A 27,751-nucleotide genomic window follows, 5' to 3' on the forward strand; every position below is an offset into this window, starting at 1 on the left:
GTGGTAAAATTGCCTACAGTAAATGAGTTTTTACCAATCAAACCATCAAGTAGCTGAATCAAAGACAAAAAATGAGACCAAATTTGAAGAATGGTTACAGATGAGAAAAAAACAAAACAAAATTTCTATGTCCTGTTACAACAATTCCAATTTGTCCTATTTAAGCAAGTTGTTGACTTTGAAGAATGGAAAATGGATAAAAGTAAAGACGTTGACTCTGATTATTTCTATTTCATAAAGAAGTTTAACATATAAAATAGTTCCCACCATGGCAATGCCAAAAGAACCTAGAAAATACCTCAGCAAATAAATACTCAATCTCTTTTCCAGTCAAAGAAACACAGTAGCCAAAGGCACTATTGCTTTAGAATATAAATTCATTTGTGGAACACGTATTGCCTCACAAAAAAACAAAACCCAATGGAGGAAAAAAATGAGCTATCAGAAAACCCTGGCTAAAACAGAATATCCCAGAAAGCATTTGAGGATAAAAGCATCAGGTGAACAATGAAGGGATCTTGCGCCACACAGGCCAAATGGAACAGATCACTCTACGGTTGTTGAATCAACATCAGTGACACCTTATTATACCTAAATACGTTAGTATTTAGGAAATAGTGGAAATGACACTGGAGAAATGGACTGGAGAAATGATACTGGAAATGACAAAGGAAAAAGTAGAAATGACCCTGGAGAAGAGAAATGAAACGTGACTGGGACCAAACCAGCCACATACAGAAGAAATTCTTGCTGGAGGTAGCATAATTTTGAAAGCCTTGAGGTATCAGAGTCAAGGATGCTAAAAGAATGGGGAAAAATAATGTAATTATCATTACATCAATGCAGTTATCAAAAAGCAACTGAGAATACATCAAAAACTGCTGAGTCATATGTCATTTTTCTTATATTTAGAAAATCTTTATGGCTGTGGTCTATACATACACCCAGGTTCTCTTGATCTCCCACTAGATTGTAAACTTCTTGAGAGCAGGGATTATTTTCTTTTTGTCTCTGTGTCTTCAGTACCTGAAAGGCAGTAGAGTACAGTGGATAGCAACTTGGTCTTGGAGTCAAAAAGACCTGAGTTCATGTTCTACTTCTTCCACATCCTGGCTATATGACCCCTTGGTAAAGTACTCAACCTCTCAAAACCTCTAAGAATAGAAGTTGTAGTTTACTCTATGTAGCAGTGGGAGTAGTTTGCATATCAAGGAATCCTCCACGCAGATTAAATCATGGACCTGAAGAGAAAAAAAATTTCCAGTATCTCGCACATAGTGGGACCTCAATAAATGCTTTGTGGAATTGAATTGGATTGATGAAATAGGGCTTCCCATAGTAAATGAGGTCTTCCAAATGTTTCTTTTTGTGGATGATATTGTGCTGGTTTGCATTAAGACAAAGAATACTACAGGGCAGGGTTTCTTAAAGCTTTCTTTGTCATGGATGCCTTTGGCAGTCTGTTGAAGCCTATGGAACCCCTTCTCATTAATAAAACATATTTAATATTTAAATATTAAATTAAGCATATTAATATTTAATGTGGAAATAAAATTAATATATTAAATATGTGAATAAAACATTTCACAGGATTACAAAGGAAATCAATTACATTAAATACATTTACAAAATATTTTAAAAAACAAAAAAGTTCATGGACCCAGGGTTACGACTTTACCATAAAGTCTCCTGTAGAATAAGAAAAGCTACTTAATTAGCAATTCACATTGAAAAACCTAAGTGGATGAAGAATGCCTGTTGCTCAGATTATGTGATACAGCTGAGTGGGCAACCTAAGAAATTAATCTGTCAGTATGTCAGCCTTGACCTGGAACTGCAGATCTAGAACTGAAAAAGAGAAGAAGAGTGGGCTGGATAATAATATAGGAAATTTTATGGTACTTTAGAAATTTCAGACTATACCCTGTCATACAAAACAACAACAAAAGCCTACATTTTTTAATAACTGCATTCTGTTGGTAATGCTATATGGTGTTAGATACCTCTGTCCACATTAACCCATGGATCTGAACCATTGAAGGTAACACCCTCATCCAGTACAGATCTGCCAAAGTATAAAAGAATGCATGTATGTATGTATGCAGTGTGGCTCAGGGCACTGAGCTCTGGCCTCTGAGCCATGAAGCCTTCACACTGACATATACCTTGCATGAGGTCAAATGCTTGAGGGAGGCAACTCTCTAAGATTAAAAGTGTTTTGTTCTTAAAGAGGACCAGTGATGTCATGCGGAGGATACCTTGACTGATGCATGAATTGAATTTAAATGAGGCAGAGCTGTGCAAAGTGGTCAGCCTTACTCTCTCTTCCTGAATCATGGAAGTCCAGTGGCAGGACAAAAGTCAAAACATGTAGTGGTGGCCCTTGTGTTGGTAGAGGGAGTTTCCACATGTGGGAGTTCTCTAATATCAATGAAATCTCAACTTCAGCCCCTCTCCCCTATGTTCTTATGTCTTATTTTTAAAAATGAGTTTATAGATCTAGAGTTCTGTCACATTCCTTTTCATTTAAGACCTACTTATACTTACCAGCTGCTAGACAGGAATAAATTGGAAATCCCTAGCAGGCAGGCCTGGCTCCTCCTGATTCATTTTGTGTATCACTGGCAAGAACCCTGGTGGGCAAACTATTTAAACCAAGTAAAAAGGGTTTTGATCATGACAACTAAATATTCTTTAAAAGTATTTTGATCTTGTGGCTGGATAGGGCTTTTCAGAGTACCTGGTGAGAGACCTCTCCTAGCCATTCATGGTGAATCAGCATTGGAGTGTCAAGGCAGTAAATAAGCATCTTTAGGAGGACTCCAGTGGAGTTCTGAAAATGAGAAGTAAATGTGCCAGGCTTGAATTCTTGCACGTTTCCTGTTACCTGAAGGGAGGGTCTGTCAGGACCATGCCTAGATTTCTTCTAATACCTACTATGTTCCAGGCACTATGCTAGGTACTGAGGACACTGATAAAATGATGATGATGATAGATTACATTCATATATACTTTAATTTAAGGTTTACGAAGCACTTTACAAATGTGATCTCATCTGATCCTCACAACCACCTTGGGGAAGTAGGTTCTATTATTAGTAGGTGGTGTAATAAATAGATAGAACACTGAACCTGGAGTCTTTGGGACCCAAGTTCAAATCAAGTCTCAGACATTTACTCACTGTGTGACCTTGAGCAAATCAATTAACCACTCTATTTCTCAGTTTCCTCAACAATAAAATGGGGATGATCACAGTATCTATGTCACAGGGTTATTTTGAGGATCAAATAAGATAATATTTATAAAGCACTCATCACAATGGCTGGCATGTAGTAGGTGCCTTTAACTTCATCTTATTGAGGCAAACAAAGGTTAAGTGACTTCCCTAAGGTTAAGAAGCTAGAAGACATAATAGTCCCTGCCCTTGAGATGCTCACATTCTTTGGAGAGTTGGGGATGGGATAGGGAAGTAACGCATATACTGTTACGTCTATAAAAAAGCAGAAAAAACAAGGCAATTTAATTGGAGAATGCTAACAATTGGAAGGGACCCAGAAAAAGACCTCAACTTCTGCTAGGCCCACCCCCCACATTATTCCTCACATTTTGTTTTAAGGCCTTATAGTTTACAGAGTGAGTTCCTTGTGATATTATGAAATAAGTTGTGAAAGTCATTATTTCAATTTTGAGGAAACTGAGGCTCAGAAAGATTAGATGATTTATCAAGGTTATGTAAACTAGTAAATGCTGGAGGCAGTATTTGAACCCTAGAGTCCCCTCTCTCCAAACCTAGCACTCTTGATTATAGCAACTCCATGCTGTCAGCAGATGCAAGGAGGGGGTGCAGTGCTGGATATCATCCCCTAATCTCAACCCAACCCCAACAAGTGCACATTCCTGGCCTGGGGTTCGGCTTAATATACTCACAGTATTTTGGTTTCCTCTCCTGGAGAGGAATCTCATAGCTGTTTCCTTCTTTGACAATGACTAGGTCCCCAGACTCCTCTTCCTACAGACACTGTTCTTTCCATCTTCAATTCCCTCCCCAGCCGAGGTAAAGTTTCCATCCTAACCTCAAAGAGTTTGTTTCAGTTGCTTTGAAGTTTGATTTTGTGTTTTACTTTTAGAACTTTCCATTTGTTGAAAAGCTAAATTATTACCCTTTTCACTCTCCTTATAGGGAATGGGGGAAGAAATCTCAGCAACCTCATTGTTAAATATACCCATACACCAACAGGCACACACTCATACATACACAACACAACAAAACAAAAAACCTGCTCAAGAACAAAGGGAAAACAATGAGAAATGTCTCTGCTTCTAGGGGAACACCAAACTGTAGTAGGTCTGCTTTGACAGCTTTTTGGAGAATTCTAAGGAAGTTACACCCACTTCATTCATGATAATCGGCTGTTTAACACAGAGGAACTCCATGTTATGAATGAAAGGGAGCATGTTTTGGCTTGTAGAGTAACTTATAAATAAAGTGCTGTAAACCTGGATTAATTCTAGAATGGGAAATCCGTCAAGATAAGTGTCTTTTTTAAGCCGAATGAAGGAATATTGCATTCAAACATCCGGGTTCCAGCCCTGTTCTTAGTTCTCCAAAAACAGAAAACACATTTTCCATTTCTCCCTGTGGATACCTGATTCATCACTGCCGTCAGAATGGGGAAAAAATATGAGGCACAAATAAAGACCTTGCCCCATCTTTGGATCTTGTAGCTTAAGAGAAAAATCCACTTCCTGGTGGGAGGTCTGCCAGGTATAGCTTTGCTTGGTTGTTCTGGGATGAGAATAAGCATGTTTAGTGTGAGGAGTGTCCATGGGGTAGGTGGCACCGCTTGTTCTCCATCTCTGAAAAAGACCAGTTGTAGCAAGAGAAATTCATGTCAGATGTAGTGTAGAACTTCCTGGCCAAAAGGATAATTAGGAAGGATTGTTGTGTGGTAGAGAGAGCATGGGCTCTGATGTTGTGAGATCAGAGGCTGCTTCTAATGCTTTCTACCTCTGTGAACCTGGGCAAATCACTTCTACCCTCCAAGCCAGAGCTTCCTCATTTGAAAAATAAAGGGGTTAGAGACTATGTGGCCTCTGAGGTCCTTTCCTACTCTGAATCTATGATCTTAATACTAGGGATAGAAATTTATTCTTGAGAGCAACTGTACATTCTCTTCTCCTGGAGATTTTTTAAAAATGGATTTAAAAGATAGATGGATACCTCTTCTTAGAGCTGACCCTTTATAGTTCTATGACCTTCCTAGAATGTGGTTCTGCCTCGAGACAAGGGACTGGGCTAAGTGACTTTGTAGGACCCTCTAGAACTCAGTGAATCTCCTCCTTCCCTAACTTTATGTTGAAGAGTTGAACTGCACAGAGCTTTGAGAAAGTTCATTCAGTTCACTTGTTTCCTAATTTCTCCCTGCCCTGGTGGCAGGCTCACTTGCTGCTCTTGGCTGGGGTTGGAAAGACTGTAATCCCATGAGAAAGGGAAAGAAAGGCGATTGGAGGCGGGAGTAGGGCAGAGGCCCAAGGCCAGCATTCCCTAGGCTCACTCTACACCATCCAAGTGGGCTGTGACTCATCTGTGATTTTTAGCCCCAAATGCAGTCTTTAGCAAACCACAACCCCAAATACATTGCCTCACTTTTTTTTTCCTAGTGGTGCAATCTTCTGAGATTTGGGGGAGTACAGAGTTTTATTAATGTTCTTTCAACAACCTAATTTAATGGTAGCCACTCCTAGGATAGCTCTGAGTCATTCTTAAAGCTTCACAGAACTCAGCTAACACCTCGTCTTTCTCTCTCCTCTCTTTCCCTCTCTCTCTCTCTCTCTCTCTCTCTTTTTTTTTTTTTGTCCTGTGTGATTCTTTCCCCTACAGGTCTATCTTTGGAATTGATTGAGAAGAACTAATGAATTGGGCTTCTTGGCTTCTGCTGTTCATGTGTGAGTACAATCCTGATTTCTACTATGCTCTCTGTACAAAAAAGTACCTCCCTCAGGTTTCAAGGAGAAAACAGCTTGGTTTGACCTTTACCGTATAACCCCTTCACTCTCTAAGAGTCTGACAGATCGGAGATACTCCTAATACTTGTAAAATTCATCTTTCGGGTTATGTTAGGGTAGTTTCCCTATTCCTTTCCCTTCACCCCCAAGGTTTCTAAGTAGACGAATTTCTCTCTGTGCTGAGGATTCTAGCAGCTGTGTGGTATTTGCTGTTCTTCGGAATTTGAATAAGTTGATATTTTGGTGTCTGCTTAGCATATGGAGTTATTGTTTTGGAGTACTTTACAGATAGCAGAGCACCCTGGTTAACTTGTTATCTTCATTTTCCATGAGGGGAAATTGGGGCATAAGAAAAGACAAGAGACTCCGTGGCTTCATAAATTGTTAGAACTGGAAGGGTCCTTGGAGGTCATCCTGTCCAACCCCCTCATTTTATGGCTGAGTATAATGAAGCTCAGGGAGAAGTGGTTTCGCCATAGTCGCAGAGGGAATGAGTGGCAGAGCCATAGTTCCCAAGCTGTGGATTCCCGCCATACTATGACTTAAGTGAGACATAGCCAGGACAAGGGTCCTCTCCAAAGGATTTTCCTTTATACCTCTTCATCCACTACAGTCGGACATAGAAATGTACCATCTCCTCTGCCAATCCCTGGAAAAATAGTGTAATCTTTTGTTGAACTCTTTCCTTTGTGCCCCACCCCCCTTCCTTCCTATACCTCACAGTGATTAGATTCTGGGTGTCTGGCTACTTTAGTTTGTTTCAGTGTGAGTTCTTCAAAAGCAGGCCTCTGGGGCGTTTTCCTGACTTTTTTTGATCAAACAGAACCATGGAATTGTTTTGTATCCTTATAACTCAGACATAACTTACACGTTGCTCAGCAAATCACCCTTGCACAGAAGACGTTCAACGGGTCATCAGTCAGAGCTGTTCACTGCCTACCTCACTCTACTGCACTGAAGCTAAAATGTAGAGATGTAGTTTTCCCAGATAAACTAGCATGGGTGCAATATAGGCAAAGAGGGTCAGGACTAGTAACAACTACTTTGGACTTTTGCAAGAGTGGTAGCTCTTTTGAGGTCACATTCAGGGAGGGCAGATGGTTCAAAAGGTTTTTCTAAAGAATAAGATGAAGGTGGAAAGGAAGGGACATGAGGAGTGTTTGGCCAAAAGGGAAACTTTTTCTCTGGTAGAAACCACATGGCCTAGCTGAAAAGAGCATGTGGTGGGGGAAGCTAGAGTTTTGAATTGTACTTTTGTTAGGCAGCGACGTAGGCAGTACTCACAATAACATCAGCAACTAATATATATGTAGTGTTTAAGGTTTACTATGAGAACCTAATTGGGGAAGTGATGCAAAAAATTATTTTCCCCATCTTACACAATGAAATAGAGGCCCAAGGAGGTTGTTAAAGGTCAAATACATGTTGATTATATATTTCATGTTAAATATGTCTTCATTTTCCCATAGTAAGGGAAGAATGATTTCTTTTTAAACATGACTTTTTATGAGTCCCTGTAGATTATTTTGAATCTCCTTTGCTTAGATACCAGAAACTCAATAAATGTTTGATGAACTTGACACAAAATAGTAGGCTTCTAAAGTAAAGGTCCAGTTTCATGACTGTTGCCCCACCTCTCCTTACTTACCAGAGTTATTTACCCACAGCGAACTAGGAAGCATTGAGAGCAAGGTTTGCATCCAGGGTTCACGATGAGAAGTTCATTCCTCTTTCTACCATACCATGGTATGTGCTAACTCTTCAAAGAGTATTGCACTGGGACTCAGTCTTGCCATCACCACTATGGGAATGATAATGCCCACTCCTGTCTTCATAGAACTATGTGAGGGTGATGAGATAATAGATATAAAAGCCTTTCTAGTCAATAGAAAACAAGATCTATTTTATAGGTAGGAAATACTGCACCTTAATTCATTGCTATTTCTTTATGGATTATTGAAATCTCTGTTGTCATTTGAAAAACAGTATATTCAGTATTATGCCTGTGCACCTATATGACTGCATTTGTATGCGTGTATGAATTCAATTCAGCAGAACGCTGTGCTAGGTGCTGGGGATATAGGGATATGACATATGCCAAATCAAATTAAGAAGCATTTATTATGCACCTACTGTGCACTAGGCACTAGGCTAAAATAAACAAAACAATGAAATGGCACTTGTCCTCTGGGAGCTTACGCTCTACTGAATGAGGAATGGAGTGATGCTTATAAGTGAGTCTATTCCTATTTACACTGTCTCCCCTATGGGATTCTTGCGAGGACCCCTTCCATGTTTGTATTGGCGTAGAAGAGTAATCCTCTCAGGTTCAAAGCTGATGCATAAAGGTCTTACTTCCTTTTCCTTTTACTGTGTAAGGGAAAGCCTACTTTTACTCAAAGACTTCAGTTTTAGAGTTATTCAAATATAATAAATGGATGTTTGGTGTGGTCTGAGGGGAATTAAAAAGGAAAAAAAGTTGAGGCTGAGGAAAATTAGAACTCAGAAATACAGTATGAAAGCTGTGAACTGCATTGAATACGGCATCCCTGGTCTTATGTTACTGGGCGTTGTGTCTTCTATCAGTAATTGTACAATAATTAAAACTGTTGCCACAAACTTAGTCCTGCTTGCTAAAAACACATTTTTCTAGTTTTCTTTTTTTTTTCATCTTGTAGACTATGTCTGGGAGTGGGAACTTTCCGAAAAACACACAGGCATTGTAAACTTAAAGAACTGTATTGTAACACATTGTAAACTTGGGATTGTTTGTGTGGCTGTATACAAAAATAAACTAACCTTGGAGATATGGTAAGCACATTGAAAAGCACAGAAGTGATATTTGGCTAAATTTAAAACTCAAGTTAGTGAACGCCAAACTTAGGCTTTAGTGGGGGCTTTCCCCATTAGAATGGAAGTTTCTGGGGCAGAGGGCTATCCCCTTTTTGTCTTTGTATTCTAAGCAGCACAGCCACTTAGAGGCACTGTGGCAAAGTTGATAGAACACTGGTCTTGATATCAAGAACAGCCACCTCTGTTCTATACTGTCTCTGGACCCTGGGTAAGTCACCTTGTGCCTAGGCCCCTAAGTGATACGGATTAGAAGGTGCTGATCTGTGCCAGTGAAATTGTATATCCAATTCCCATTCCCTTTATTTAGCACTAGAGAGGCAGCGTGGCCTCCAGACTAGAAGGCCTGCCTTCAAGTCAAGACTCTCTGGGTTTATGTTCTCTGATACATAATGGCCCATATGATGCTGGCCAAGTTACTTAACTTCTGAGTTCTCCAGAGTTACAGACACATTGGTGATCTTCATTGGTGGAGAGATTTTCCACACTGAGAGATTCCCCCCAAATGATGCAATTGTAGATTCAGACCAAATAGTGCCTAGCATGATGCCCATCTAGAATAAGTGTTTAATAGAGATCTGTTGAGTTGAAGATGTCTTCCCCTTCAAATAAACAGGTCTGTGGCCTAGAATATATGGACATAGAAGAATCTTAAGCAAGCTCAATCAACCCTGGATTTTTTTGTATTTATGAAAGGAAGCAGCATGAGGACAGATAATTTGAGAGAGCTGGTGATTAAAACAATTTAATGTGCGTTTTGGCTTTGGAAACATCGGCCGCCTTTTATATTTTGATTGGATTTTTGTTAAATATGTCTGTTTTCCTCATAATGAGGGAGGAGTCATTTCTTTACAAAATGACTTTTATAAGTCTCTGTAGTTGTTTTGAATTCCCCCATGGTTAGGCACATACCAGAAATTCAGTAAATTTTTGTTGAACATGAATTTTCTGGGAATTAATGCTTTAAAAAAAACTAACCCAAAATAGTGGGCCCAAATAGTAAAGCTCTAGCTTCATAAGTTAGCCCCCAGCTCTCCTTGTTTACCACATTCCCTGCCTGCCCCCCAATTTTTGCTGGCTAAATGGTCACCTTAAATAACTGAAGCCTGTAGTTGTTTGTATATTAAGCACCTCTCAGACAAATGCCTCAATTAAAGAAGGCCTTCCCTGATTCCTTTGTTTGCTAGTGCTCCTGATGTCCCCCATCACTTCTTCATTGCTTAGTAATTTAATTTGAATTTACTTATTTTTGTCCATATTGTTTCCAATAGGTTGCAGGCTCCTTGAAGGCAGGGACAATTTCATTGTTGTCTTCATATCCCTAGCACCTAGTGCTCCATCTGACACAAATGCTTGTAGATTGAATAAAGAAATGAATGAAGACCTGAAACACAGACTGAACCACAAGGAGACAGCTAGATGGAAGACAGAGCATTATTGTTGTTTGGACCGTTTTTAAGACAAGGAGCTTGGAGTTTGGAGAGGTGAGGTTAGGAATGTCTCCTGGTTTCAATGTGCATTAACTGTATACCAGAATATAGTCAGCAGAATATATAGAATACATTAAATAGAATAAATGGAAATACCAATAAGGATTTGAGTCAGATAATAATCCAGAGTTGCAGAAACAAGAAATCTGATGAACTCTGATAAACTCTAAATATTTTATGTGTGCAACTCTAGAGATAAGTCAAAGTTATGGTCCTCTGAGCAGTTGAATTTAGTTCTATTTCACCAAATTTTCTGTGTTGAAATAAGTATTTCTCTTTCAGTACTGGAGACCAAAGGGCTGTAGGAGATGTTCATGTTTGTGTCATTCCTGGGTATACACTTCCCTTCCCCACTGTTGCCAGTCTGCCTGGACTTCCATCCTAGGCAGGCAAATCTTTTCCACAAAATAAAATACTTTGAAAATTAAAGGTGCTAAATGAAATTTAAGGTATTTTCAACGTAGGACCTTTCCTTACTTTGGGGAAAGTTGTCTTTTTGCTGGTGAATGTATTATATGTTTTAGATCCATGGGAGAATTTCAGATGGGAGAGAGTGTACTGTCATGGAAAGAGGGCTGTATTAGAAGAGTCTTCAATATGGACCTTGCTGTTGGCACTATGTGATCATAGTTCAATCTATAGTATAGTGGGAAAGTTCTTAGTTTTGGAATCGATGACAGATTTGAATGCCAGTTTTGCCCTTTCCTATTTCCCTAACCTTTGGAAAGTGATTTCCTTTATTTGGGATCACTTTCTCCACTTGTACAATGAGAGGTTTTGACTGAGTAACCTCTGATGTCCCCTTTACCTCTAAATCTGCGACCCCTAGGGTCCTGAGCTACTCACATTCTCTGGGCTTAAGTTTTGTCTCCTCTCAAACAGGTTAATAATCCTCATGGCAAATGTCTCCAAGGGTCATGGTGAGGAACAAATGAAATTTCTGCCGTATATTTTGGAAACTGTAAAGTTTGTATCAGTTATTAATATTAAGTAATGTTTCCTTGGAGTGTGGGGAAAATAGCAGCTTATATCTCTGCAGTGTTTTATAGTTTACAAAGCATTCTTCTCACAACAGTTCTAGAAAAATGTATAAGCATTTATTTAATAGCTAGCATTTACATAGGACTTTAAGGTTGGTGAAGCACTTTACATATAGTACCTCATTTGAGCCTCCTCCAAACCCTGTGAGGTGGCTAATATTATTACCCCAATTTTACAAATGAGGAAACTGAGGCTGAGAGAGGGTAAGTGATTTACCTGGGGTCACACAACTGGAGTCAGGATTTGAACTCATGTCTTCCTCACTCCAAGTCCAGCATTCTATGCACTGTACTATATATAAGAAAACTGATTTGTTGGAAAAGTATAATGACTTGCCCAGAATAACATAGTGAGTGTCAGAGGAGTGTTCTCCTAACCCTGTTCCTGTCCTGACTCCATCTCCCCACTTCCTTCCATTCATTTCTATGGTTCTTTAAGGTTTACAGTGTACTTTCCTTACAACAGCCTCATCAAACAGGCAGAGCAAGATTTTTTTTATGCCCATTTTATAGATGAGGATACTGAGGTTTAGAGATAAAGTACCTTACCCAGGGTCATGCAGCTAGTAAGCACTGGGATTCAAACCCAGACCTCCTGACCTGGCGCAACATACTTGTCACAAATCACTCTGCTTCTCCATAGGAGATAGTCACTGGGACATACCTATGGTATCAGGCTAAAAAACCAGGCCTATCTGTGGCCCATAAGGAACTCTAGGTAGGCCCTTAAGGTTACTGAGAGGGAATGGAAGAGATCTCAGTGCCAAAAGGGGAAAGGCAAGTTGAATTTAGGGTCTACTAAGAGGGAGAAAAAGCTGCCAGAATTTCTCTAATGTCAAAATGTCAAGGTCATATTGAGCTCTAGATACTAGTTCAATGGAAGAGGGGACTGTGTAGTTGGACCTCCACAAGTTTAAGAGTATTCCAAGATGAGATCTCCATGCCAGGAAAAATGCTAAGCAATGCTACCTTTTTTGCAGATCTGTCCTATTTTTAGCCCTCTTTCCCTAAATTGTTAATAAAGTTCTTTTCAGAGCCGCAGCCTTTGTGGAGGATAGGCAGCATCTATACTAAGGTCAGGAGAATCCCAGAAAGCTGCAATATTCTAGGTGGTAGATGGTAAACTCTTATAGAGGAGGGATCTTCCATATCACCTCAGTCAACAAGCATTTAACATTTACCCTGTGCTAGAAACTGTGCAAAATCTGGGGGATACAATGAAAAACAAAAACATCACCCTTCCCTCAGGCAGCTCACTTTCCAATGGTGAAGACCACATACACATAAACAGGGTGCTTACAAAATATATACAGTGTAAATGGAAAGGTGATTTTAGAGCGAAAGTGGGGGGAGTAAGGCAATAGTGTCTTGCAGAAGGTGGGTTGGGAACTGAGCTTTGAAGGAAACCCAGGAAACTAAGAAATGGAAGTGAGGAGGGAGAGCATTCCAGGCTTGGAAATCAGTTCATGTTGAGAGAAAGCATCCCAAGCACGAGAGAATGAGGTATAGTTGGATTGTAGAGTACGAGATGAGAGTAAGATTATAAAAACTCTAGAAAGACAGGAAAATTTCAGGTTGTAACAGGCGTTAAATGCTAAATTATTTTATATCTAATTCTTGGAGTAATAGGGAGTCACTGGAATTTATTGAATTAGGATGGGATCAGATTTGCACTTCAGGAAAAACATTGTAGTGGCTAAATGAAGGATGGATTGGAATGGGGAGAGAATTGAGACAGGCAGCCCTCAAGCTACTGCAATAATTCAAGTGTGAGGTGATGAGGAGGGGGTGGCTGTGTGAACAGAGAGAAGGAGACACACACTAGAAATGTGAAGGTAGAAATAGTTAGATTTGATGATAGATTAGATATGTGAGGTCAAGTGCCAAGGGAGGAGTTGAAGAAGACATTGAGGTCTTGGATGATTAGAAGGAGGGTAGCATTCCCTAGAGTATTAGGGAAGTTGATAGGAGGCAGAGGTTTTGGGGAAAGGTAATAAATTCTGTTTCAGACAACTTGATGATTACAGGACATCTAGTTTGAGATATTTAAGAAGTAGTTGGTGATAAGAGATTGGAGCTCAGGAGAGAAGTTAGGGCTGGATATATAAATCTGGGAATCATTTGCTTAGAGATGATCATTAAACTTATGGGAGCTGATGAGATCACCAAGCAAGATGATATAGAGGGAGAAGAGAAGAGGGTCCAGAACAGACAAGTTGGAGACATCTATACTTAGTAGACCTGGGTGAAGAACCCCTAAAACAGACTGAGAAGGAACAGTCAGATAGGTAAGAGGAGAACCAGGAAAGAACAATGTCCTGGAAAAAACCTATTGAGGGGAGCTTCTGTAGGAGGAAAGGGTGATCAACAGTGTTAAAAGCAGAGAGGTCAAGAAAGATGAGGATTGAGGAAAGGGCATTAGAGTTGGCAATTAAGAGAACTTTGGAGAGAGAAGTTTCACTAGGCACACTAACATCAAGGTGCCTTGTAGACACTTGTGAGGTGGGAAAGGCACTGGATTTGAAGTCAGAAATGATAGATCATAGGATTAGAAGTCAAGAAATAAAAGGAACCTCAGATATCACTAGTTCAATTGTCCCTAATTTTGCATATGTGGAGACCTGAGGACTAGTTAAGTGATTTGTCCAATGTCATACAGGTAATAAACAGCAAAGGTGGAATTTGAACTCGGGTCCTCTGATTTTAGAGCCTACACTCTTGAATGTTTGAATCTAGCTCTGCTATTTGCTGCTTGTATAACCTTGGGCAGGTTGCTTAAACACTGGACCTCTGATTATCCATTTTGTGAAAGAAGGTTAGATTGAATGGTCCCATATGGCTGACTCTAAATTTCATGATCCTAATTCAATTCAATTTAACAGGCCTTTTCTTTATCCTAATGCTACACTGGTATAATTTTAGATTATATCACTAAAGTTATATCTCTTTAAAAATACATGCTATAAATATTTGTTTGGTCATTCAGTCATCTCCTACTCTTTGTGATCCCATATGGAGTTTTCTTGGCAAAGATACTAGAGTGGTTTGCCATTTCCTTCTCCAATAGGTTAAGGCAAACAGAGGTTAAATGATGTGCCCAGGGTCACACAACTAGGGAGTGTCTGAGGTCCAATTTGAACTCGGGTCTCCCTGATTCCAGGCTCAGTGTTCTATGCACTAAGTCACCTAGCTGCTATAAATATGCATACATATATAATGTTTCTGTACATGTGTGTATGTGTATATATATATATATGTGTGTGTGTGTGTGTGTGTGTGTGTATGTGTGTGTGTTTATGTTTTGAAAAGTAAAATGTAGGCTATACTAAAATTTTATGTAAGCCAAGTTTGAGAGAACAGTACAGCTTATTTTTGAATTAATGGAGTAAATGTTTGCTAATATGAAGGAAGAGGGGATAGATGGGCAAACAAGTAGATAAGTATGGGACAGAATAAAAAGAAGGAAACTGGTCTGGCCCTTCTGGTTTCTTTTTCTGTTCATTCCAGTTTCCATTTGACCTTTCATGATTTCTGTCAGGACCTGGACCTATGGACCAGTGCTTATGTTTACGACTTGTTCAGCTGGTGATACTAAATCACACAAGGAAGGAAATAAACCAGAGGAAGCTTAGGTCTGTTAACAGTGCCACCCAGGCACCATGGAGAGGGACTGCTCGCAGTTACAGAACTTACAGCATCATCTTTTCCAAGGAAAAGTGATGTGGCCAGGTATTAGACTAAAGACAAACCATCCTTTCAGGTGCATGTGGGCACATGGAAGGCTTTCAAAGTCGTTTGACTTTTAGGCTGTCTCCTTTATTTTAAAATCTCAATTGCCTACCTGCCTCTCTCTCGGTGCCTATGGTTATTCATCAGCGACAGGTGATTCTTATGTAAGAACACTGTCTCAAGTGTGATAAATTTGGGCTCAAGATATCTCAGCTCTGTTGCTGCAGATGGTGGTGTCAGGATGGGGAAGAAAGGGCAAGGGGTCATGCAGGGTTGTAGGCTGTCTGAGAAGTACGTGATCAGCTTAGAGCTGCCAAGTCCATGGGTATTGGTATCAAGGTCAAATATAAGGGGCAGGGGCAGTCCACAGCATTGACATTCATTTCAGAACTATCCTTTTCTCCTCTCTGGAAAGCTGGCTAACTCAATCCCACTGAAATATCCAATAAAAATTTAGTCTCAACTTCTCTTTTCTGTGACTGCTCACATTTTGGGCTCACTGTAAAATTTTCACTGACCTCTGATAGGGTGAATTATTTGGTGCAGTGCATATGTGCTAGACATTTGGGCCCATGCAATGTGGATTTAGCCAAGGAGGTAGATCTACCCCCTTTACCCAGGGTAAGATCTTACCTATCTTGTTGGACCTCCTTCTGAAGAAGAAAAATTTAATAAACACAGTTAGTGTTTATTAATTGCCTATTGTGTGCCAGGTAGTATGACAGGTGTTGAGGATACAAATAGACATGTTGTTGTGTTCATCCTTTAGTTTCGAAGAGGATCATGACATCAGAGAAGTGATGATATGACTTGCACTTGACTTTGTGTTGAGTGAGAAATACACATGTATGAAAATAGAGCTGGCTGTCTTTGTAGACTGTATTCCACCTTTAGTTTCAGGTGGAATTTAGAATAGGTAAGTTTGAAACCTCTGGCATGTCTACCCAAGATCATGGGATTTAGAGGTGGGAAGCTACTTTACCACTTATCTAGGCCTGTGTCTTGAGGCTGACTTTTCATAGGTCTAAGGATAGGCTGCCAATTCTGCACTGCCCTCTCTCTTGTTTTTTGAACTTGTTGCCCACTGCTGCCTGCCACCATTTTTTTAATGTACACTTTCCTCCATTGAGAGTCAATACGTTCATGAGCCATAGGGCCACCCTCTTACCTATTATTCTTTTGAGTCAGTACATTTGTCCTTTATAGATCATTTTACCTTCAGAAGAACAGAGCTTTAGATGAGCTTCTGACCTTTCACTTAGAAAATAAAATGAACGTCATCTCCTTGGAGCCTTCTAATTGTTTTTGTAGGTGAAAGTTTAGACAGGAGACATTATATTTCACTCAGGTCCTATTTCTCTCTCTGTGTTAACCTACTCAGGACAAGAATGATACCCCAACCGAAACCAGCAGTTGGGAAGTGATACACGTTAGAGGTATTTATTATTTTCATAGCGATGTCCCTTGACCTCCTTTCTGCCTCTAATCACCACTGCTAAAAATTATTTACCTTGGAAAATGAGACTCGGAGAGATCAGGCTTATACATATATCATATATGATTCTTTGGGCCTTTTTAACTCGATTGTGTTAGAGGCTAACGGTACACATCCTGCCCCTCCATTTCTAGAGCTACTGTTTCCTTAGCAAGCATAAAATTACCCTTCAAGTCAGGGGGGTGGGATGATGAATGGCAGATGTTTTCATATACATATACATGCATGTATATATACATACATATATGTACTTATATACCCATATATACACATTTTTTTATATTCATACAGTGACAGTTTTGAAAGGATGGCAGAAAATATTCAAGGGAAGAATGTGCTAGAGGTGGAAAATGTCACATTCATCAAGGTCTTTATAAAAGATGAATATGATTCAGTGGGCAATGGTATAAGCAGATTTCCTTGTAATCTGTGTACTCATCCTCTCCATCTCTTTGCTCCATATTGACATACATCATTTGAACGTATGTAAAGACTGCCTCTTTGTGTGCATTTCTGTGTACATGTTTATGGGAAGAGTTTCCATTTTGTGTCTTTCTGAACCTAATTCCTAAGGAGATTAGAAGTTGTTATTGAAAAGTTCCTTTGGGATTTATTTTCTCTGAAAAAAAAATAGAAATTTTAGAAAATATAGCTTAATTTTAAGAAATGTGTGTATGTGTTTATACACATTGCCTTTTCCCAAGATGTCATTTGGGTTTTGCCTTCAGAGCGTTTTGGGAAGAACCTGGGAAATAAAGTGGTTGGCATTCTTTTGGAATCCCTAATGTTCTTTCTCAGTGCTCAGCTGTGCCCATCCCAACTCCTGACTGCCTTTTTTCAGAGGAAGTCCCAGCTAAGTCAGTGTGATATGTGTCATAGGGGCTGAAAGTATCAGAAAACGTCACAGGTCTTTATTCCCAGGGGGAAGGGGAGACATGCCAAGTGGAGAGAGTGGTTACTTTTGCAGGACATCCACTGCCAGATCCCAACTGGGACATCTTTGAAATGTAGTGTATAGAGTCTTATCTCATAGCCCCCAGGCCATTGTCTCCTTTTCCTGAGGTTTGGCGTTAGCCTTTATTGGAATGATGTAGGGGGAGGGAACTCACAGAGAAAGAAATAGTTCATAAGAACACAGGATAAACTGGAGACGTAGATACAAAAGAAAATTTTATTCTTCCAACCCAACCATGTCAGTCTTTACCCTCTCTCTGATACCTTTTGCCCTGCACATCTACAGAGTATCTTTATCCTTACCTTTTAGCTTTGTGGCATTGTAACTTTGGCACAAACAGGCATGAATTTCAGTAGAAAGAGGCTCTATAAAACTACTATGGATTTTAAAAAAAAGTTTTGGTTCTTGTCTAACTAACTCATGTGGATTCCCTTCTTCTCCCATCTCTCAAACATGAACACATGCACATGCACACGTGCGCACACACACACACACACACACACACACACATACACACACACCCATTCCAGGTACATGTTGAAGAGGAAGAAATCTTGCATTTCAAAACTTCCATGCCACCCTACCAATAGTTGCCTGTTTCAGGTCAAGCCTTAGTGCGACTTCATAGGACCCTTCAGTAGAATAAAGGAATAAGCAAATGTCTGTTCTCATTTACATATAATATGAGAAGCAAGGTATAAAGGTCAAACCAGGTTTTTCTCCGAAGGAAGAAAGACTAAATCAAGATGATGACAATGATGGTGATGGTGATGGCAATTATATTATCCTAATCAATACTGCTACATCTTTAATATTCATTGCTATCCTAAGGTGATAGAATGCTAGGATTGAAAGGTGACCTCAGAAATCACCTGATCCTCTACTGACAAAAAGCACCGTTGGAACCTGGTTCACTTGAATTCATTGGGTACAAGGGATATCACGGAAAAGGATTTATGCTTTTTTGGTCTCTACTTTTGCACCTATCCTTTACATACCCCTTGACATGCGATTACCCAGCCTTGACTTGAACACTTGGAAGATACTAACCTCAGTGTCTCATGGGACAGCACATTCCACTTTCAGACTGCAAAAATTAGGAGGAAGTCCTTCCTTATATTGAGCAGAAGACTTTCTCTATCTAACTTCTACCCATTGATTTGAGTTCTGTCCTCTGGGCCCAAGCAAAATATCTTTGCCTCTTTTTCCATGTAATAGCCCTTAAAATATTTGAGGACACGGATCCCATCCCCCCAGGTCTTCTCTTGTCCAGGCTAAACCTCCCAGGTTCTTCTAGCCGTTCTTCATGGGACATGGTTGTCTTCTTCTAAACCCTCTAGCTCTTCAACATACCTCTTTGAAACATGTTGTTGTTTGGTTATTTCTTACTCTTCATGACCCCATATGGGGTTTTCTCGGCAAAGATAATGGAGTGGTTTACTATATTCTTCTCAAGCTCATTTTATAGATGAGAAAACTGAGGTAAACAAAGTTAAGTGACTTGTCCAGAGTCATATAGCTAGTAAGTATATGAGGCTGGATTTGAATTCTGATCTTCCTGATTCCAGGCCCAGCATTCTTTTCACTGTGACACCTAGCTGCCCTAAAATATGGAACCCATTTAAAAAGCCTCATGTAGTCCCAAACTTGTTGCTATGTGCAGTGATAATTCATGTTTATGCAGCACTTACAGGATTTGCAAAGTGCTTTCCTCACAATCAGCCAATGCAGTAGGTACAAGTCAAATTTTAAACCTTTTTATGTAGGCCTTTCTTATATCTTACCACAGTATTTCCCTCAACAGTGGGGAAAGTTTTCTATCCATTCCCATGAATAGAGCAGAGCTGCTGCTGAACTTTTAGCCAGTAAAGGTCTATCCCATATGGCAAAGATGTGTGACTGCTGGTTGGCAAATTTCTGCTTTATGTAGTTTCAACAACTGATGGCCTGGATTGCACATTCCATAGAGCTCTTAGAAAGCAGTCATTGCCCTGATCTACGTTGCAATGTATTTGCTGCTGGAGTCTGGTCAATTTGGCACATTCCTTGAGAAAGAGGTGGCTGGGTAATCTCCATCTTTCTGTAGTCCTGGTTAGTTTAACTTCCCTTCCCTTATTCTAACCATTCTGCTTCTTTTCTTTTGATATAGGTGTGTCTTGTTTATTCCTAAAGCCTCTTGTTTTCCTCATTTGACTTCCTGAGCTCAGATGGAAGACTAAGGTTTATGTTCCTTTCAGCTGAGGGCTGAATAAAAAGCTCTTGATAATCATATATGGGATGAAGAGAGTGACCAACTCCATACTTACTAGAGACCTTTTGCTGGTTGTGGTATTCTAAGGATACTCCTTCTGAACCAGCCTGGGGTGAGGCTTTGCTTAGGTTAGTTCTTAGTGGGGAGGGGAGGTGGTATCCATATCCCATTTTTATGTACCTTCAGTAGTGGAAGTTTTTGACTTGGCATCTCTTCAAGATGGATGTTATTCTGCCTCACTCATGGAAACCAAGTGACCATCCCTACTATACACAGTCATATTAACTATCCCTAGAGCTATCTGACATAGTATTTCTATAAATAAAGGGATTTAATCACATGTCTCTAGCATCCTAAGACTTGCAAAGCACTTTTCTTGCAATCTTCAGGTAGAGTAGGTAAGGCAAGTATAATTATCCTAATTTTACAGATGTTAAAATGGGGTTACAAATGGGTTATTTGTCTGATGGCAGAGTTGGGTTTTAATAGGCCTTCAAGATCATCACCAACACACAGCATCTTCTTCCTCATTTCCTGGATTCTGTCTTCTCTAGTGATCACCTGTTCTGTCATATTTTTGTTGATTCCTTTTCACCACTCAATTCCAGGCAATATAATGCTCCCCAAGGACAGCAAGTTATTGGTCCCTGAACTCACCCCATCTGTCCTTCACCTTAACTTCAAGCAATACTGCCTTGAGCAGAAGCATGTGGAATCTCTTATCTTCTAGCTCAGAGGTATCAAACACAAGGTCTAGGGCCAGGCATAACACTCTCAAGTGAGTTGTGAACAAGATTAAGATGAAATTGGGAAATATTTAACAAAATAAATAAAAAACATAGATAACATTACATTTTAAAACAATGTCAATATGCAGCCCTTAGGGATCCTTATACAGGATTTAGTGGATCTTGTTTTCATTTGAGTTTGAAACTACTGCTGTACCTATCAGAGTTCCGGTCCTCCTGTGGATCTTGTAGAGTGAAAGTATAGGATTGGAATGGGAATTTATATCAGAAAGTATGAATCAGGGACAAAGACTTTGCTGACTCTATAGGATGAACTCAGCACTGGTCACTCCTCAGTGGTACAAGGCACAGAGAGGTCTCAGGCTACTTTGCAACAACATATCCAGTCACATGATCTCCTCTCTCCTATGACCTCCACTCCCATCCCTCAGAATGGGAAGATAAGAGTAAGTGGTAGTAGAAATATTCATAGAAAAAGAGAAACACTGTAATAGACACAGTGAGGAAGGAATCTGGACATTCCTAACCCCTACAACTATGATGCTTCAATCTGATGTGGTCTAACCTGTCCCCCTTGCTTTTCTAGTTCGGGGAGTGCTAGGAGTACTAGTTCCTGAATGTTGACATTGAAAGACTTACCTCTCCTGGTTTTAGAGTCTTAGTGGATGACATGATCGGTATGGGTAGGAAGCTTTGGAATTTCCCAGGTCTACTGTTTCCTTTCTGTTTCCATAACCCAGTTACTCCACCTTCCTTGCTATACTAGAAATGCTGGATAGATTGGGTGGGCAAGAGACTGGCAGTGAAGGATGCTGGTGAGAAGAGTATTTAATAGTCCATTTGAGTAGTCATAAGGATGCCCTTAGAATGGCGGCTCTGGTGGAACTGAGATAAGAGAAGGGAGGCATTTGGGAGAATGCAATAAATATTAAAAATGCACAATTCAGTAAAATGCAGGCTAAATGTCCAGATAATGCCACCAAGTGATAGTAAGTCAAAGGGACCATCCAGAAGCCAATAATAGAGTGCTCCTGAGTTGATATCATGAAGACTTACCAAGGACTGAGACTCTGGAATAACATAAGCACTGAGTTACTTGTCCTCCATGCTTTGAAGATCGTAAGAAGGAGAAAAAAAGAGCTGGAGCTCACTGAGTACTGATTTACTATAGTGACAGATGAAAAAGAGGGTATTTTTCACAAGGAGATTCCTCCTTAAATCTTAGGGAATACCTCCTCTAGTTGATATTGAGGGACAGCATGGTGTAGTAGACAGAGGTCTGGACTTGGAGTCAGGAAGACTTGTATTTGAATTCTGACATAACTGCTTCCTAGTTGTATGCCCCTGGGCAAAACAATTTACCCTCTCTGTTCCTCAGTTTCCTCCTCTGTGACATCAGAGAGCTAGATTCTGCGTTCTCTAAGGTCATCCAGCTCCAAAACTACAATCTCATCAACTTCAGCAAATGTCTTTTGTCTGAAGACAAAGAGGTTGAGTTATTCTGCCTTTTGATTTTGCCCTCTGCAAAGTCTTTGGGACTTCATGGGATATAATTTAATGGTTCCTTGACTATTCTACTTTACATATGTATATATGTAAAGTATATGTATATATGTAAAGTGTATATATATATGTGTGTGGGGGGGAGGTTTGAGGGGATGGGAATAATCATTTCTATAGTACCTACTATGGGTCAAGGCATTGTTGCTACTCACAACAACACTGGGATAGGTGTTGCTGTTGTTATAATAATAAATTATTATTATTTTACAACTGGGAAACTGAGGTTAAGTGACTTGTCCAGTGTCACACAGCTAGTAAAGGTGAGACCAGATTTGACCCTTGCCCTCTTAATGACTCAATTTCTTCCAATGCTGAGTAAAGGGATAAATTCCCAACTTTTGTCTACTTGACAGGTATGTTTAAACTCAGGTTTTCTTGACTCCTGACCAGTGCTCTGTCATCCACTGAGGCACTTAGCTGCCTTGATCCAGATAGAATGTTCCTCTTCATTCCAGAAATTGGTTTGCCTTTTTTTTTTAAATTCCATAAATAAAATTAGCTATATATACAACATATATGTGAATATATATGTACATATATATATATATATGCACACATACATACATTCATATTTTAATTTTATCATTGCTTCAGGAGCAGAGCGTGAAAGTTTTGGGGCATTTTTTCATAAACCTTTCCTAAGAACTCTTCCAAGGTTCTTCCAGAAATGTTCTCAATTTCTGTCTTTTCCCTTCTGCCTTCTCTATTTTACCCCTCGCACATAATATTCAGGGAATTTTCTCATTGAGTAACTTTAAATATATAGTAGGGATGGGGAGAAGAAAATAATGGAGCAGTATATGAATGAATAGCAGTTGAGAATTTCCAGTGAATGCTCATATGAGAATTGTCTAGGGACTTATCTAAACAAGACATGATCTAGATGGAGAGCAGAGGGTGAAAAAAGACTTCAACTTTACCTAAGTCCCACATATTCTCAGGAAAGAGGATCTAATCACTAAGCTGCCTCAGAGGGGATTTAGAAATGGAATTTAGAGCAGGAAAAAAAAAACGTAGAAATGATCTTTCAAATCCTTTGTATAAAAAAACTGAGGCCCCAAATAATTGAACTGATTTGTTCTAAGTCCTATAGCTGGTTAGCAACAGAGTGAAGACTTGTTGTTGGACAGCTAGGTAAAACAGTGGATAGAGTGTTGGGCCTGGAATCAGGAAGACCTGAGTTCAAATTCAGCCTCAGACACTAGCTATATCACCCTGGGCAAGTCACTTAACCCAGTTTGCCTCAGTTTCCTCATCTGTAAAATGATCTAGAGAAGAAAATGGCAATCACGCTAATATTTTTGCCAAGAAAATCCCCAATGAGGTCATGAAGAGTCAGACACAACAAACAACAAAAATAACAAAGCAGAGTGAAGACTAAAACTCACATTTCCTTATTTCTATTTCAGTGTTCTTTCTACAGCACTGTGTTACCTCCTTTTAGGTTAGACTAGAAGAAGAACTTCCTCTCCTGAGGTTCATTAAGACATTGGAAGTGGTTGGGATCTCTTCTCTGGATCATTTTAAGAACAGGGTCCATCTGAGGAATCAAGGTGTGGATTTTTCAGAAAGTGAGAAGGACAGGGTGGGCTTTGTTGATTCAAGCCCCATAATGACCACCTCTGTTATTAATTCACTGGAATAATTTTTTTTTGTGACATTTGCCTTCCTAATGACTCAGTTTCTTCCTCTGCTGAGTGAAGGGATGAATTCCTGACTTGTGCCCACTTGACAGGGATGTTGCAAGCCTTGGTTAATGTCTGTAAATGTTTTTAGCTCCTCTGAGGTGTGTGTTCTGTAAATATGAGGTATTAATAGCCACAGTCAGCAATGAAACAAAACTGAATTGAACTGCAGCCATGTTCCGGGAAAGAAATACAAACAACCATAAAACACGAAGCTCATATGTGATCCATCTTATTGACCCTTCTTTAAAAAAGGCAACCTTCATCTCTGATAGTGCAAACCTGCTTCTCAGCTTCAGGACACAAGTGAAAAAATACCCAGACAACGACTTGATTTGTTTTGAACTTTTAATTTCCCATCTAATTGGTAGGATTAAAAGCACATCTGGCAAAGGCCATGCCAGAATGTTTTGTTTGCAGGGGAGTGGAAATCCAGGAAAGGAAATACTCTAAGAGGGAAGGCTTCAGAGAGAGGGTTTTGCCATCTTGGGGCCCTCATCTAGGGGGGCTAAATCAGGATGGTGTCGCAATATTATTGCACTCACAGTGCCAAATGTCTTACAGGCTTTGGTTAGAGATAGGGCTTTTCTCTGTTTTATATTTCTTCTCAGTCTTTGTTGGGGATCAATGGGAGCTTTTGCTCCACTGGGCCTAGAGAGAAGCAGCTGAGCATGCTTCTTCTGTACTTCTAGAGGGCACCCGTTGTCGCCCTACCTAGGCCTTTGTCATACAAAGGAAACAGCTTTGAGGAATGTTCACAATCCCATCCCTGTATTACCATAGCATTAACAATTTTGAGTATGGGACTACCCTTATACTTGTTCTCCACTGGCTCCTGTTACCCCCAGGCATGTTCTAGGTAGGAGGTGGAGGCAACCAGATGTTTAACTCTTATATCCTCATGAATGCTTTGGTATAAATGCAGTTTCCACTCAATCCACAGGCAAGTCATTCTCATAAGCACTAATAGGACTTACAGATGTGCTGCAAGCTGAGAATATGATGCTGAACTCCCTAATGGAATTTTTTGTAATTATCTGTTGCATGAGGGATCCTATATAAACCTACTCTGGACAGGATTTTTATTTTATTTTATTTCTAAGCCTCAAGTAGGCTTACTTTTTAAAATACTAAGCCCCTGAGTCTCCTGGAAAATTGTTGCCGCTAAGATATCTTATTGTCCTTCACTTCAGCTAGTGGTCATGATCCCATATGGAAAACTCATCATGGAGCTGAGACTGTTTCTCACTATGTGCATACAGGTAACTTGAAAAACATCTGGCAGTTCTGCAGCTTCAGGTTCATTTACAAAATATATTGAAAATAGTTTTGGGAGTTGGAAGTTTGAAATATAGCCCTCCTCAGTTACAAGGGATGGACTCGGTGAACTCCAGGGGTCTCTGCCAGCCTTACAATTCTAGCATTCTATTAACAAAGGCAGGATTGATGACCTCAACTAAACAAGCTGAGAAAATCCCCATGATGCCAGGATATTACACAGAGTTTCCAAGTGCTCCAGCCATTGCTGTTCCCACCATCTTATCCTAGGAAAGTACAAAAAGTTCAGGTTACCCTGAAGATTGCAGAACAAAAGATCTCTTGCCTTGGGTGGTAGTGGGGCAACCCACCCTATCTCTGGGGAGAGCATGCAGCATGGATATCAACAGAAAAATTCAGGTCGATAGAAATGAGTTAGACTTTGATGTAGCTCCCTCAGGCCTCTGTTTCTGGAAGGAGAGAGTGATGGGGCTTTTACTTTAATTACTTGGACCCACAGAGTGAACCGTTACCTTCTTGCAGGGGCAGTAATCCATTAGTGAGCCACTGAATTTACAATGAGACAGTGAAACATCATTTACAGTGACGAAGCTTCCTCGCAGCTTGGACCTCACAGCTTGGCTTTGGGTGTCTCTGTCTGTGGTCTGATTTCCTGGGTGAAGGGCAAGTTTCTTGATTTTATGTCCTGTCTAACCTTCAAACAGGAGGTGAACTGATAAAGTAAGAGATCTAAAAACGAAATAATCCATAACTCATTATGTTGCTCTTTCCATGGCCCCAACCCCTCCTCTTGTCCTTCACCCTTCACCAGAAACCATCTATTCTTTCACCAGGGGAATCTCTCCCTGAGAGGGACCATGGTATCAAGATGGGCTAGCAGCTTTGCCCAAGGAAAGATCTCTGTAATAAAACATATCTAATATAAGGAGACTAGACTCAAGACTATTTGATTGGAAGAATCAGAATTTATAGAATCTCCTCCTCCCTTCTTTCCCCCTTCCTTGAACCTGCTACTTTAATAATGGACTAAGGTATTAGAGGATTGCTTTTTCTACTGATTAGGGATTGGGAAATTGTGGATGGGGAATGGTATTGTGGTTTTTTGAACTGGTACTGTTAGTTCTCTGACTTCATTTCCTTTCATCAGAGTCCAAGATGACCAGAAAGATGACTTAATAATACTATTTTATTATGAAAGATTTTCTCACAAAAGAAATTATTGACCAGCTGCTTTTCATTTATAGTAAGGCCAGAATAATAAAGAAAAAAGGGGGCTCTTTTGCATGAACAAAATTGGGATAAAAAAAGAATCTAGGAAAAATATTGTCTTTGTACCAAATATTTCTGATAAGAGTATGAAAGCTAAGATATATAGGCATCTAACAGAAATAAAAATATATGAGAACAAAAGCCATACCCCAATAGATAAGTAGTCAAAGGATATGAACAAAGGTTTCTCAAAAGAGTTTTAGATGATTAACAACCAACCATATAAAAGAATAAATCCAAATAACATCATAAGAAAAATACAAGTTGAAACTCTGAGGTTTCAACTTACCCCTAGAAACCAATGATGACAAAAGAGGGAAACAGTCAATGTTGAACAGGTTGTGGAAACAAACACACACTAATTTTCTGTTATGAGTTGTGGATTAGCTCAATGCTTCTGGAAAGCAGTGTGAAATTATGCAAAGGAAGTGACCAAAATATTCATAGTCTTTGACCCAGAGACTCTATTGGAACGCATATATGTCAAGGAGGTCAATGATTAAAAAAAAAAAAAAAGGCAAGGTACTCTATATCTCCAATTATTGATTGCTGCACTTTTTGTAGTAGCTAAAAACAGGAACCAAAATAGATGTTCATTGACTGGGGAATGTCTAAACAAGTTGTGGTCTATGAATATAATGGAATATTACTGTGCTATATAAGAAATGGAGATTTCAATGAATGCAGAGAAGCATGGGAAGACTTAATGTGAACTAATGAAAAATAAAGTAAGCAGAACCAGGACAACAATGTTCATAATGGATAGAACAAAGTAAATGACAGTGTAACAATGGAAACCAAATGCTACAATGATAAAACTTGGCCCCCAAGAAGAGATGTGCAGAAGGTATTTACAGAGGGTAAGGACTGTGGGCATGGAACACTGCACTAATGGATGACTTTTCTGATGTGTTGATTAGTTTTGCTAAACCCTTCCCCCCACCCTTTATTTATTCTTTACTCTCTAAGAGGGGGAAACATATACATTGACCCATGCAGATGATATTAGAAACAAATCTATCAATACAACGAAATACAATTTATTTTTTGAAAGGGGAAATAGGCATATAAGTCAACAAAAGAAATTTAGAAAAAGGACAAAGAACTCAATAATGAAATGATTTAATCACATGCAGGGAGTTATTCTTTCACAGCCCTAATCACTGAAAAGGGGCTAGATAATGAACGAGGCGCTAAATCCATCTCCTATTATTACATTTTAAAAACAGGAAGGATTCTTGTCTCCTTGAGATAACTTAAGTGTGGTCCTACTGGAAGGCAGGAGATGGATTAGAGGAGGAGTTTTCGAAACTTATAGTGGAAAGCTGTCCCTTCCACCTACCTGTGGCTTTTAGTATATGTCCGCTACTATCAAAGGTACTGTCCAAAAG

General features: G+C 39.6%; 1 long non-coding RNA gene across 8 annotated transcripts in view; it reads left to right on the forward strand.

The window, feature by feature from the left end:
• The window catches only part of LOC140506113 (uncharacterized), a 319,922-nt gene that overhangs the window by 242,481 nt on the left and 49,690 nt on the right, over positions 1-27,751 (forward strand). For all 8 annotated transcript variants that reach the window (XR_011967780.1, XR_011967781.1, XR_011967775.1 and 5 more), the window contains one exon: positions 5,882-5,946. This is a non-coding gene — a long non-coding RNA (uncharacterized lncRNA). The remainder of the gene's footprint in view (positions 1-5,881; positions 5,947-27,751) is intronic.

This window comes from Notamacropus eugenii, chromosome 5 (genome assembly GCF_028372415.1).
Source record: "Notamacropus eugenii isolate mMacEug1 chromosome 5, mMacEug1.pri_v2, whole genome shotgun sequence".
Classification (NCBI taxonomy): domain Eukaryota; kingdom Metazoa; phylum Chordata; class Mammalia; order Diprotodontia; family Macropodidae; genus Notamacropus; species Notamacropus eugenii.